Source organism: Protopterus annectens, chromosome 14.part0 (assembly GCF_019279795.1).
Source record: "Protopterus annectens isolate FY-2018-M chromosome 14.part0, PAN1.0, whole genome shotgun sequence".
NCBI classification, from domain to species: Eukaryota; Metazoa; Chordata; order Ceratodontiformes; family Protopteridae; genus Protopterus; species Protopterus annectens.
Genome location: NC_056748.1, coordinates 1,097,736,057 through 1,097,748,964, shown reverse-complemented (window position 1 = coordinate 1,097,748,964; position 12,908 = coordinate 1,097,736,057). Strand labels below are relative to the sequence as shown.

At 44.9% G+C, this 12,908-nt stretch overlaps 1 protein-coding gene across 4 annotated transcripts in view; it reads right to left on the bottom strand.

Annotated features, from left to right (window-relative positions):
* ZMIZ1 (zinc finger MIZ-type containing 1) overlaps positions 1–12,908 on the bottom strand; it is a 2,170,450-nt gene that overhangs the window by 1,753,884 nt on the left and 403,658 nt on the right. The gene's annotated exons all lie outside the window — the stretch shown is intronic.

The window sequence follows — 12,908 nt, the reverse complement described above, 5'->3', positions numbered from 1 at the left end:
ATAACAATAACAATAAAATAATAACAATAACAATAATAATAACAACAACAATAATAACAACAACAACAATTTGTTAACCAGGGAAGTTTATCCTGTTTCTCCCTTTTACTGACAGACACATTAGTTTTAGCATTTTGCAACTGTATTTTACTAGCATCTCACTTTCTTGACTGAATTCCCTGTTAGGAATCTGGAAAGTACAGTTGTGTACACTTACCATAAATGTAGATGTTCAAGTGTATTCACTGTTGCAAGTCCTAACCAATGGGTTATCCGGCTCCCGGTAGCCCTCGATCGGCCAGAATACCAAAGGTAAGTAAAAATTACGTTGGCTGTCGTTGGTTGTAAAGGACGTCAGGGCGTCCGATACAAAAGGAGGCAGCCAACGTCACTTCCTCAGTCTTTCTTGCCATAACAGTCAGAAGGCCCCAGAAAACAAGGCTTAAACCAAAATTAGCCTGTACCTTAGGAAAAGAGAAAAAGGGGGAGAGAGGGACAGCAGGACTGCAACAGTGAATACACTCAAACATCTACATTTATGGTTAGTGTACACAACTGTACTATGTTCATCGTGTTTCGCTGTTGCAGTCCTAACCAATGGGTTGATTACCAAAGCCCAGAGAAAGGTGAGGAGGAAACAACAGAAACAAGGATTGGAGAGAATGCCCTGCAGAACAGCAGTATCAAACCCTGCCCTGGCTCTGGAAAACAAAGGCAAATTAAAATGCATTGTGAAAGTGTGAACAGAAGACCATGTGGCAGCCTACAAAATGTCTTTAGTAGGGACACCCCTTAAAAAGGCTGCAGAAGTGGAAGCTGCTCTAGTTGAGTGGGTCCTAACCCCTTGAGGAGGAAAGTACAGTTGTGTACCTACCATAAATGTAGATGTTCGAGTGTATTCACTGCTGCAGTCATTACTCTTGGGTTATCCTGTTGGCAGGCTACCCGCAGTCGTCCAGAATTCCAAAGTCTAGGTCCGGCGTCAGTTGCTGTCGCCTCTTCCCTGACATCAGTGCGCCAGGGGTAAAAAAGATGCAGCCGACGCCATTTTCTTCAGTTTTTCTTGCCCCAGATGTCAGGTGCCCCAAATAGGTAGGCTGAAAAATATATCAATAAGAAATGCATGCACAAAAATAACATTTCCTTCATCTACAAGCAAATACACCAAAAAGGCTGTATAGGACAGAGAAGTGCAGACAAGTCCCAGCAAAGAGAAGGGGGATGGTGGGTGGGTAACCTGGACTGCAACAGTGAATACACTCGAACATCTACATTTATGGTAGGTACACAAATGTACTATGTTCATCGTGTTTCACTGTTGCAGTCATTACTCTTGGGTTGAATCCCAAAGCTGAGGAAGGGTGGCTGGGCTAAATAGGATTAGGAGAGGCTATGAGGCCCTGCAGAACTGCAGTGGCGAAGCCTGCTCTGGACTTAGAGTAGAGAGGCAAGTGGTAGTGCTTTGTAAAGGTGTGCACTGAACTCCAAGTTGCAGCCTCTAAGATTTCTTTGGTTGGTACTCCTCTGAGGAAGGCTGCTGCTCTGGTGGAATGAGGCCTAATGCCCTTAGGCACTGATTTGCCATGTTGAGAATAGCAAAAACTGATGCAATGACCTATCCATTTTGAAATAGTCTGTTTTGAGATAGCCTTTCCGTGTGATCCTGCAGCATATGACACTAAAAGTTGCTCAGTTTTTCTGAAAGCTTTAGTTCTGTCCAAGTAGAAGCGTAACTGCCTGTGTATGTCCAAAGAATGCAGAATTTTCTCACCCTTGTTCTGTGGACTTGGATAAAAGGTAGGCAAGTGAATGGCTTGATTGAGGGCCACCACTGCACACCACCTTAGGCATAAATGTAGGGTTTGTCCTCAGAGAAACCCTGTCTGGATGAAAAATGATGAAAGGTTCCACAGCCATGAGTGCTTGCAACTCCAAGACTCGCCTTGCAGAGGTTATGGCTAGGAGCAGAGCTGTTTTCCAAGATAAGAATTTAATATCTGCTGTTGATGTTGGCTCAAAAGGAGGCAGTGTGAGTTTTTCCAAAACAAAATTGAGGTCCCAGGCCGGAATTGGTACTCTCCTTGGAGGCCTAATGTTTTTGGCCCCTCTGAGGTACTGCCTTATTAAAGGATGAAAAAAGATAGGTGGTTCCGTACTGTAATGTGCAGAAATGGCAGCGGCATGAATCTTTACTGATGAGAAAGAAAGGCCTTTGTTCAGCATCTCAGTTAGGTATTGTAAAATCTGAGGAATATTTGGTACAGACGTGTCAATGCCTTGTTCCAGTCTCCAAGCACAGAATCTCTTCCATTTTTCTGCATAAGATTTTCTGGTACTGGGCCTCCTGGCCTCCAAGATAACATCCAAAACAGCTTTTGAAAGAGGAGTTTTCTGAATGGTTACATTACCTGCCATGCTGCCAGATGTAAGGTCCTGAGTTGGCTGTGCAGGATCGGATTGTTTTGTTGGGTCAGCAAGTGAGAAGTTTGAGGCAATATCCATGCTGGACCTTGAGACAAGCTCTTTAGGATTGGGTACCAGTGCTGGCGTGGCCAGTCTGGTGCAATCAGGATCATTTTTGGCTTCTCTTGTCTGACCTTTAGGAGTACTCTGGGAAGGAGAGGTAGTGGGGGAAAAAGCATATATTGTTAGATTGCTCCAGCTGAATGATAGGGCGCCCACTTTCCATGCTTGCTTGTGGTAAATCCTTCTGCAAAATCTCTGTAATTGACCGTTGTGAGGGGAGGCAAATAGATGTCTGGGCATCCCCATTTCCTTATTATCATCCTGAAGACTTGTGGATCCAGTTTCCATTCGTGGGGATCCATGAGGTTTCTGCTTAGTTCGTCTGCCAGAGTATTTGTTTTTCCTGGCAGGAATTGTGCTTGCAGGTGAAATTGTAAGGCCAATGCCGTGTCCCATAAGGTCATTGCTTGTCTGCAGAGGGGGTAGGAATGAGTACCTCCCTGCTTGTTTATGTACCACATGACCGTAGTGTTGTCTGTCTTTATCAGTAATTGTCCTGGATGAAGCAGGTCCTTGAAAGCTGTCGGCATTTTGAACAGCTAGCATCTCTTTTTGCTTGATGTGAAGATGCATCTGGTTTGCAGGCCATGTGCCCTGAATACATTTTCCTGCCATATGGGTCCCCCAGGCATAATCTGATGCATCCGTTGTCAGTGTCTGTCTGGCTGTGGGTAAACTGAATGGCAGACCCTTGTTGTGGTGACAGGCTTCTGCCCACCATCAAAACTCCTGTTGTAGGCAGGGAATGAGTGCAATTACTGTCTCCAGGCTGTGGCAATGCTGAGTCCAAACACTTTTCAGATACCATTGTAGTTTCCTCATATGCAGTCTGGCATATGGAATTAGTAGAATGCAGGATGCCATGAAACCCAAGGCATGCAGGATTTTCCTTGCAGATAAGTGGGTTTTTGTTGCCAATTTCTTGAAGTAAGTAGTCAGTTGTTTTTGCTTGTCTGGCGTGAGATAAGCCATCTGGGCAGTTGTATTTAAGCTTGCACCCAGGAATATTATCTCTTGAGAGGGCACTAGTTTTGATTTCTTTTCGTTTACTGTGTACCCTAGGCCAATTAGTAATCTTTTTACAAATGCCAGATGCTTTAGAAGAGTGTCTTTGTTCTCTGCTTGAATTAGACAGTTGTCCAAGTAAGGATATATTTGAATTCCTTTTTGTCTGCAAAACGCAATTACTGGTGCGAGGAATTTTGTAAAGACCCTGGGCACAGTAGATAAGCCAAAGGGCAGTGCAGAGAATTGGTAATGCATTGAGCCAGCTATGAATCTGAGGTATCTTCTGCAAGACTGTCTGATTGGGACATGCAGGTATGCCTCTTTTAGGTCCAAAATTACGAGCCAAGCCCTCTTGCCCAGCATGGGCAGTAGCTGCTGAACAGTCAACATCTTGAATTTTGGAACTTCCAGAAACTTATTTAGTATAGACAGGTCCAGAATTGGTCTCCAGGTTTGTCCTTCCTGGGTGCTAGGACAAGTCTGAAGTAAAATCCTTGCCCCTGCTCTTGTTGTGGTACTTGCTGAATGGCCCTCATGTCCACGAGGGCTGTAATTTGTTTTTGTGCCTCTGCCCATTGATTGTGTGGCAGGTCTGGCATGCCCTTTGACCTTGGTAGCGTGTGAAAATGGAACCTGTAGCCTTGGGACACTATGTTCAGAACCCATTTGTCTTGGGTAACCATTTGCCAATTTGATGAAAAAAGTGCTAGTTTTCCCCCTAAGGGGGCTGTCAAAAGAAAACTGCTTGGAACTAGTAGAGGAAAGTCATTGGGACGGTTTCCTGTAAGGCGGTGATTTGTCTTCTCCGCTTTTGGAGGTAGAAGCACCCCATTGTTTAGGTCTGTATGAGCCTTGGGGTTGAGATCTGCCTCTGGGATGCCTGTAGCTGCCTCTTTGTGGTCTGTCTGAGACTGGAAAGGACCAGTTTTTAGAAGGCCAATTCCTGCTAAACCTGGGTGGCTGTACCCATAAAAAATCCTTGACTGTCTGCATGGATTTTGCTTCATCCTCCATTTTTTTCAACACCTCTTCTGCTTTAGTACCAAACAAAGTATCATGCTGTAATGGTGCATCTAATAATTTTGCTTGAACATGATCAGGCAGATTTTGTTCCTTTAACCAAGCATGCCTTCTAATAACAGAACCTGTAACAGCAGTCCTGCAAGAGGCCTCCAGTGAATCATAACCACATTGCAAAGTATGCTTTCCCACTTGTTCAATTGCAATGCAATAAATTCTGCAATTCCTTGTTCTCTGAACATTCAGTATTTGTCAACATTTTCTGTTTAAGTAGTGACATTAAATATTGCTGATATTTAAGCATATGAAATTGACAATTTAAAGCCCTTACAGCCAGGGTGGCAGAAGTGTATACTTTTTCCCCCATCTGTCTAGAGCCCTAGAATCCCTATCAGAGGGGACAGGGTTTTTTGCAGTGGAAGCCTTAAACCCCTTGGGACCCTGAGATATAGTTTCTGGGTCAGCAGCAGGGTTTTTATAGAGGAATTTATGAGAATCCGGGACCCTGTAGTATCTGTCTGGCTTAGCAGGTGCAGGGGGTAAAGAGTCAGGGGACAGCCCAGACTCTGAAAATACATTATCTACAATGTCTAGAACAGGTGGAATAGCAAGGGGTCTGTGCTGAGGAAGAAGCAGGAAGTCTCTGAGCCTTTTCTTAGACTCAGAATAGTCTTGGCTCTCCCAGTGGAAATGCTCCCTCATAGTATTCAGCGTTTCCCCAAAAGAACAGTCCTCAGGAGGAGACGCTGAAGGAATAGATTTCTTCAGCATCAGAATCCTCATAGGGAAGCATGGAGTAATCCTGTTCAGAAGAGGAATCAGAGGAAATAGATACCTGATCAGAAGAACCATATTCTGTCTCTTGCCTAGGCCTCTTATCAGGAGGGGGATGGGAGCCCCTGATCAAAGTAATTAGGTCTTCGGCCATTTTGAGCATCTGTTTTTTAGGCATGGAAGTCTGAATGGGAGAATGCTGTACTTGTTTCTTTGTCTTTAAAGCTGCTTTAGTCTTCGTCTTTGAAGCTGAGGATGGCTTAACATATAGCTGTGTAGGTCTGAAGACACCCTCAGAAGCCGATGCCTGCTCAGCGGCTCCGGACCCATCTGAGGGCTTGATTTCCGAGTGCTCAATACCTTGAGTTTCCAGAGGCCCAGTCGGCTCCACGTGGGAGTCGGTAGCGGCCTGTGGCTCTGAGGTAGGGGGCGCCAGGGGCTGCGAAAATGCCTGATAACCGGTGACTGGCCTAAAAGAGGCTTCGTCGGTTTTGGACCTCGGATGCCTATCCTTGTCCTTGCGTTTTTTGTAAACACCGGTTGTCGGCTGTTCCACCGGCATTATATAATTAAATCTTCGGCCAAAGTAATGAAATGCAAAATCGAACCGACGCTTGATAGTGCGTTGGTTGAATCTAGCACAAAACCGACAGCTAGCAAACGTTGTGATCAGGGCCTAGGCAAGGAATACAGTAAGAGTGAAAATCCTTATGAGGTATTTGCTTCCCACAAGAAATACAACTGTTAACTTTTTCTGACAATGGTCTGGAGCAAGAAAAGTTTCCCCAATGGGGTACTTAGCTTTAATGAAGACTTCGGTTCTGAAATTCAGATTTGAAAATCTCAGGAGTCGGCCAACCGGCACTTGTGAACTGCTTTTGCTTTGGGCACCGCGCGGCAAGAAAGACTGAAGAAAATGGCGTTGGTTGCATCTTTTATACCCCTGGCGCACTGACGTCAGGGAAGAGGCGACAGCAACCGACGCCGGACCTAGACTTTGGAATTCTGGCCGACTGCGGGTAGCCTGCCAGCAGGATAACCCAAGAGTAATGACTGCAACAGTGAAACACGATGAACATCCTTGCCATAAAAGGAATAACAAAAAGTAATACAATGAGCAATCCATTTAGAAATGGTTTGCTTAGAAATAGCCTTGTCCTGGGCTTCAGGGGCAAAGCTGACTAATAGCTGTGCTGATTTCCAAAGGTCTTTAGTCATGTCCAGGTAAAACCTGAGCTGTCTATGCACATTAAGAGAATGTACGATCCTTTCACTTCTACTTCGAGGACTGGGGATTAGGAAAGAAGGTAGGAAGGTGTATGGACTGATTAAGAGTCAGGCTACAAACCACTTTAGGCATAAAGGAGAGGTTGGTTCTCAGAGAGATCCTATCTGCATGGAAAATAAGAAAAGGCTCCACAGCCATCAAAGCATGCAGCTTTGAAACCCTCCTTGCTGAAGTTATAGCCAAGAGGAAGGCAATCTTCCATGAGAGAAACTTAAAATCTGCAGTGGCAGCTGGCTCAAAAGGAGGAACAGTGAGTTTCTCTAGAACAAAATTAAAACCCCAGGCTACAGTAGGTGTCCTTCTGGGAGGTTTTAAGTTGCAAGCACCTCTGAGAAACATTTTCATCAGGGGATGAGAGAAAATGGGTTGTTCAAGAGAACAATGAGCAGAAATGGCTGAAGCATGCATCTTGATAGAGGAAAGAGAAAGACCACCCTGAAGCAAATCAGCCAGACATTCCAGGATCAGAGGAAGGGTAGGCTGAGAAGAAGATTCCCCTCTAGCCTGCATCCAATGAGAGAACCTTTCCCATTTGCCAGCGTAGGACTTTCCTAGTGCTAGGTCTCCTGGCCTCCCTCAGCATATCAACCACCTGCTGGGAAAGGGAAGAAGAAAAGGATGGAGTCTTACAATGAGCCACGCTGCCAAATGTAGAGACTGAAGGAAGAAGAAAAGGATGGAGTCTTACAATGAGCCATGCTGCCAAATGTAGAGACTGAAGGAAGAAGAAAAGGATGGAGTCTTACAATGAGCCATGCTGCCAAATGGAGAGACCGCGCATTCCAACTTCCCTGTATGCATCTGCCATCCAGGTGAGCTCCCTAGGCATAGTCCGATGTGTCTGTGGTAAGAACTTGAGTGGCCAGGTGCAGGCGAAAAGGCATGCCTTTGTTCTGTAGATAGGCTGTTGCCCACCATAGAAAGTCTGTCCGCAGACATGGAAGCAGAGGAATTATCACATCCAGGTCCTGTGTGTGTTGACACCAAGTGTTCTTGAGGTATCACTGCAATTTCTTCATAAGCAGTTTTGCATATGGAATCACGAGAATGCAAGAGGCCATGAATCCCAGAGCTTGGGACAGGCTTGCCAAGTCCTTGAAGTAAACTGAAAGAGCTGTCTGCTTCTCCTGGGTGAGACACATCCATCTGGGCGGCTGTGTTCAGACTTGCTCCCAGGAATGTTATCTGTTTGGATGGCACCATTTTTGATTTTTCCATGTTGACAGTGTAACCCAGGGAAGAGAGAAGAGTCCTTACAAATTCTAGATCCTTTAACAGCTGTTCCTGAGAATTTGCTTGAATTAGACAGTCGTCCAAGTATGGATAAATCTGAATTTTCCTTTGCCTGCAAAAAGCAATGACTGGAGCCAGGCACTTTGTGAAAACTCTGGGAGCAGTAGATAAGCCAAAGGGCAGCGCAGAGAATTGATAATGTTGCTTGCCCACCGTGAAACAAAGGTATTGCCTGTAACTTTCCTTGACAGGGATGTGCAAATAAGCTTCTTTGAGATCCAACGTTACCAGCCAGGAATCCTTTTAACATTGGCAGCAACTGATGCAGAGTGAACATTTTGAACTTTGGAATTATCAAGAAAGAGTTCAGGGTGGATAGATCTAGGATAGGATGCCAGGTGCCTTCTTTTTTTTTTGGAACTAGGAAAAGTCTAAAATTGAAACCCTGGCCTACCTGCTGAGAAGGAACTGATTCTATTGCTCCCAGATGTAACAGAGGCAAAATGTGCTTTTCTACTTTCTGCCCTTTGGTTTGGAGGAGTGTCCGGGAATCCTTTGGGTACTGCAAAGGTGTGGAAAGAAAACTTGTGCCCTAGGGATACAGTTCTGAGTACCCATTTGTCATCTGTGATGGTGGCCCAGACATTTGTAAAAAGGGCCAACCTTTCCCCTAAAGGACTCTCCGGGCAGGCAGGAACAGGCAGAAGTTGGACAGAGTCATTGAGAATGTTTAGATTGATATGCAGGCTTAGAACTTCCCGCCTTGGAAGAGGAAGCCTGCCAATGCTTAGACCTTTGAGGGGTAGCCACCTAACCCCCTAGAAGATTTGTAACCTCTAGTCCTAGAACGGCTGTCTGCTGGTTTCAAGGAACATCCAACTCTTAGAAGGGTAATTCCCGCTAAAGCGAGGAGGCTGAACTTGCAGAAAGTCCTTAACAGTTTGCACAGACTTGGCCTTGTCCTCCATCTTCTTGAGCACTTCCTCTGCTTTGCTGCCAAAAAGACTGTCCTTATGCAAAGGTACATCTGAAAGCTTAGCCTTAACAGGCTCTGGTAGGGGCTACTCCTTGAGCCAACCGTGCCTTCTAATAACAAAGCCAGTAGCTGTAGCCCTACAGGAGGCTTCTAGAATGTCAAAACCACAATGTAATGAATGTTTATTGACTAGACTGGCAGAATTCAGCAAATCCTGCATATCCTTACTCTCCGCCAACTGAGGCACACCTGCTATCCTAGACTTAATAGATTCCAAGGGGTGCTGCTGGTACTTCAGCATATGAAAAAGCTAATTAGTAGACCTAATAGCAAGAGTGGCAGAGTTATAAATCTTTTTACCCCACCTATCTAGGTTCCTAGATTCCCTGTCAGAAGGAACAGGATTTTTAGTAACAGCGGCCTTAACTCCTTTAGGGCCTTGAGAAATAACTTCTGGATCAGCAACGGATTCCTAAAAAGAAACAAATGAGAATCGGGGACACTACAGTACTTGTCAGGTTTCCTGGGAGCAGGAGGAACTGAATTTAGAGTCGAGGAATTTTCCAGAAAAACATCATCAACCACTTCCAACACAGGTGGAATAGCCAAAGGCTTATGCTGAGGCAAATCCAAAAACTCCCTAATCCTTTTCTTAGAAATGGGATAATCCTGACTTTCCCATTTAAAATGCTCCAGGAGCGTACTAAAAGTATCACTAAAAGAGAAATCATCTGGAGGAGAAGCAGAAAGGATGGACTCCTCTGCATCTGAATCCTCAAAAGGAGAGAAAGCTTGAGAAACTTCTTCTTCATCAACAGAAATGCTAGAAGTATCAGAACCTCAAAAGGACAAAGCCTCAGGAGAGACATCCCAACCTATTTTTGAAGGAGGAGGCCGTGAACCCCTAATAAGAGTCGAAAGGTCATCAACCATTTTAACCATTTGAGAATGAGGGGAACGAGAGGAAACTGGAGCCTGGTTCTTCACAGGCTTATGACTGGAAGATTTACCTGCAAGTTTAAAGGACTCAGGAGGCCTGGCAACTGCCGAAGTTGCAGCCGAAGTCGTCAGTATGAGCTTGCTGTCTGAACGAAGAACGGAGATCTCGGACACCAGAGTCAGCTTCGCAGCTCCGGATCCAGCTGAAGAGGCAACAGGTGGAAGGTCAGAAGGCAAAATAACAGCGGGGGGCCTGGGGGCCTCTAAAATGGTCTCAACCGAGACCTGCGGTTGAAAATCTACGGGCTGCAGGGGCTGCAAAGGCACCTCACTGGCTACCGCATGACTGACGACCAATCTAATATCATCCGAGGACTTGACCTTCGGAAACTTGTCGCGGTCCTTATCTTTACGCTTCTTGGGGATATCCGAAGCCTAAAGACCAGCGGACGCCATACCAACAAAATTAGGCCAAACTCCAAAATGCTTAGCTAAAAGCTTAGCCCGACGACGAATAGTACACGGATTAAAGGAAGCACAAAAATCACAATTAGGAACGTCGTGGTCAAGGCCTAAACAAATAATACAATAGGAATGAAAATCTCTATGGAGAATCTGCTTTCCACAGGTAAGACAATTATTAACCTTTTCTAACATTCGTTAAGGCAAGAAAAGAGGATCCCCAACGGGGTACTTAGCTGTAGTTGACTTCAACTTTGTAGTCGGGAAACAAAAAGGTAAATTGCCGACCAGCACTCGTGCAGGAAATACTTCTGCTTCGGGCTCCGCGGCAAGGAAGACTGAAGAAGTGCCGTCGGCTGCCTCCTTTTGTATCGGACACCCTGACGACCTTTACAACTGACGACAGCCGACATAATTTTTACTTACCTTTGGTATTCTGGCCGATAGAGGGCTACCGGGAGCTGGATAACTCATTGGTTAGGGCTGCAACAGTGTAACACGATGAACATCAGGCAATATTTACGAAACCGTAACAGGCGGTATTCTATATTTCTCCAGACACTCTGTTACCTAACTTCTGTTGACTATACAATCGCCCCTCACTAATAACATTTCTGTTACTAGATTCTTATCCTTTAGAAAGTTCAAAACTTTGCCCAGCCTGTGTGTTAACATATAGATTCTCTTCCATATTGCTGCTGAATGCTAGCCTTACAAGGTGCACCAAATCAACAAGAAAACGGTTCGTTTCCTCTCATTTAACTCTATTTCTTTCAGCCTGTGGTGCCTTAATAATTTAAATTCTCCTTCCACTACCCAACTCTACTTTTTTATTTCTAATTTAGTCAGCAGGTTTTTCACTTAGGTGCCCTTTCTTCTTGGTTTCTATACCATCTCACCTTGTGTTGACATTTCCTTTGTGCATGGTCTCAACTCTGAACCATCAAGGTTCATATGCAGCTAGTAAACAAGCGGTCCAGGAGATTACTAAGGAAGCTAGCCCAGTTTCCTAACTGACCCAAAGTACTGTCTGATTAAATGACATATTCAGTGAAACAAAATAGGGCAGACGGAGGCTGAGGGAATCAAACCCTGGACTACAGGAAGCAGTTTGGTAACAGCTCACAGTCCTGACCACAAATGCCATACTGCCATTCAGTGTTAGTAATGTCACTAATGGAAGACTGGCATCTGCCAACCAATCCCCCTAACACTTTGCCCCTGAGGTGGCTGTCTACTTTGCTCCACCTTAGCTATTCCTATGCCCATAGTAAATCACATTTTATTTTCACAGGCTGCTCAGCATCAGGAGAAATTTTAGTTCAACAGCCTCACTTGCCAGCAGAAAGTATGCAAAATTCTTTCATTTAAGCAAGTTTCTGGCAAAGTATGCCTATTGCTGCCACCAGATGTCTTACTTTCCATCCCACTAGAGCAGGACATACAAAATTAGAGCTGTACTTTCTTGAATTAGCAATATAATGAATTATGGCACAACGAGGCCCTGCAATCTCACAGCATTACATGCACTATACTTTCTGCCCAAGTCCAGAGAAGCTTCACCACTTTGCAAGGGACATTACCAGACAGACCTTCCATGCCTTGGTCTATGGTATGCACAAACACACAACTTCTAGCAATGGCCCCCCTGGACCTCCTTATGCAGTTCCAGAAATCTTAACCTGAAGCAAACTCAAGGCCAATCCACATAACTGTCCCAGAAGGACTTTCCAAATCAGGTGCACAAACATAAATAACTATAAACTTTGCTTAACCAAAATGTTGGCCATCACCCTGAGGAACCAGCTTCCTTTCAGGTATCAAGCAACATTCCTTACAATCCTAATCCTGATGTTTATCCCCACTACAAGGAATTGGCTCTGTTCACCTGAGAGAGAGAGGGAGCTTTGAGCAGCCATCTGTCCCTGGAGGAGTGGTTCCAGCCCAGAAGTTAGTAGTTTATAGGCCATTTTGGGTTAATTTCTATCTCTTTCATTTCCCTGATGTAAAAAACATGTTTGCACGGTTTTGCACATCCGGGCAGCACCGGTTAGCTAGGGCTAAATTTATCCCGGCTCCACCAAGTCTCCTATTCAGTTTTTCCCTTGAAAATAGTCTAACTCTCAACCTAAGCACTTAAAAAGCATCCTACAGTCCAGCACTTGCTCAGACCTAATAGCAAGCACTAATATACCCTGACACTTGATTGCCCAGCAGGTCAAGGCTCATTATTCACCCCTCACCAACCAAGCGACTAAGCAGCTCACCCTACTATTCAGGCATGACCAAAGGGCAATTTCAGGTATACTCTCCAGTCCAACTGGTGAACCTGGGTATCCTGAGGCAATGTTACAACTGCCTCATGTACACAGACAACCCTCTCCTCCTACCACAAAACATTAACATATGCGAGAGATGCAATTATATAGCTAAATTGGAGGCTAAGCTCTCTCCACCCAAGACTGGAACAGGCAGTCATGAGGAGAAGGTTAACACTTGCACCACACCTCCAGCCTCACACAGACATAATAAACCAACACTGGTAAAAAATACACATAAATACACAAAATCATACCCGGAGGCTCTAAATAAAAACCTGCAAAAGCATCACAGACCTCCAAAGCAGAAACCCAAAAATCCTACACCTCAAGTCACAAACCAGACAACACATAAAACACAAAA